Consider the following 2,116-nt stretch of genomic DNA (forward strand, 5'->3'; position numbering starts at 1 on the left):
ATGGCAAACCTAGGAAATCATTTAAATAAATACAAAACTAAAAGTTCAAAAACGGAGTAACCTGACAGTGTGAATAATTTCCTTCTTACATCACACATATAGTACACTGAAAAATCTCAAACTGGAAATTTCAGTGTTATTTCAGTTCATCAAACAAAAAAGAAAAAAACAACAACACGACAGCATAACACATACATGCATCCCAGATGGGTGCACCAAATATTAAAACAAAATGTGTAACATCTCAGTGCTGCTTGTCCAGTTCTGGTGTGGTGTTTTGAAACATCGGGAGAACAGACTCTTCATTTTGACACAGGTGCCAGACCATAATGCAATAATAATTCAGCAGCAGGAGCAGCATCATGACAACCAAAGCCAAAATGACCAGAAGGGTCACCACAAGTCTCTTTCTGGTGCAAAATGGCTGAGATGACCAGTGGTCACTTTGGGAACCCTCCTCCAGTGAGTGTTTAGGCCTGAAGTGTGTGGACAGGCAGTGTTTAATCCAGGTCCCAGCAGGAGCAACAAGTGAAAATAAGCACGCCTCTCTCTCTCCCATCGTCACACAAAGAAGAAGCTTCTTGCCCACAAAGCAACTGTCACTACCACTTGCCAGCCAGCGTCTGAAAGAAGAAACATACAGTGGTCATATGGATTAAACAGTCTAGTGCAAGTAATAGCAACAACAACAACAAAATAAATAAATACTATAAAAATCTGTATTTTTGTAGTATATATATATATATATATATATATATATATAGAGAGAGAGAGAGAGAGAGAGAGAGAGAGAGAGAGAGAGAGAGACACACTTATTTGTCATTTTATTATTTATAGAAACTAGACTTTGAGGTCAAGTCCCAAAACTCCCTAGCAACGTGAGTTTTCCACAAACCAGCACTAATTGCATTATTTTATTTTATTTTTTAGAAAAAAACCCTCATTATTAATGTAAAGGCTAGCAATAATTAACATGGCATTTTGTTCAAAACTCTTTAAGAATATTTGTTACTTGTTAAATTAATTTTTTCTTTCAAAATTGAACATTTACGACAGTGACGGCAACGGTGGCAATTTTATGTCGGAAATGTAGCTATGGCAGCATATTTTGGCGCGAACTGTAGAATAGAGGGAACGTTAAAATGTGAACAACGCTAAAAACAGAACTTAAATTTCAATTTGTTTTCCCACTAATGCTTTTCGGTCTTTCACTTTTATGATTTACGCAGGAGAAGTACACGGTTTAATGAAAAAAATGCTTGTATTAGACGGGAGAATCCCTCCACCTGCGTTCAGTCAGTGGAATAAACAGATCCCGTAAGAGCAGGTAAGAGGACGCGGTCCGTTGTTGACGAGAATGGTTTGGTTCGCAGGATGGTGTGACACAGTTTAGCGGTTCAAAAACAGTTCGTTATACGTTTCAGTATATAAGCTATCATGTAGTATTGTGCAGCAAAGACTAAAGTAAACTCACCTGTTGCAGAGGAACAGTCTGTCCTTGCTGATGATGGTGATACCGCCTCTTAAATACGCTGTCAGGCGTTTTCCTCATACTTTCAAATTCATGAGAGATTAACAAGTCACTATTTTGACCACTACCCCCGGCCCATAACGTAGACGTCTGACTAATGTATGCATCTCCACCTCTCCAGAGCTGCCTGTAGCTAATATTGAACTTTCTGGGAAATGGATAGTCAAAGTGGAAGGTGTGTTTATTTGCTGCAGTACTTGTCTCTGTGCAGGTCTTCGTACGTTGCGATTTTACTCGAGGAATGATCTATTTAGCTATTTGTACATAAATCACATATATACACATGCACATTTATTTAGCTAACTAGGGGCAATGCATAGATTCATGTTGTTTTTATACACCGATATAGTTATACACTTTATAACCTAACCCTAAAAGGAAAAAAAATCTGCATTTATACAATATATATTAGATACAATATATATATTGGGACACTTTGTCAAGTTTTGCTGTCTTCTGGGTACAAATTTATGCTCAAAATTTGGACACACACACACACACACACACACACACACACACACACAGGCTATATATGGGTACAAATTTATGCTCAAAATTTGGACACACACACACACAGGCTATATA

This window comes from Sinocyclocheilus grahami, unplaced genomic scaffold (genome assembly GCF_001515645.1).
Source record: "Sinocyclocheilus grahami isolate Dianchi unplaced genomic scaffold, SAMN03320097.WGS_v1.1 scaffold294.1, whole genome shotgun sequence".
NCBI classification, from domain to species: Eukaryota; Metazoa; Chordata; class Actinopteri; order Cypriniformes; family Cyprinidae; genus Sinocyclocheilus; species Sinocyclocheilus grahami.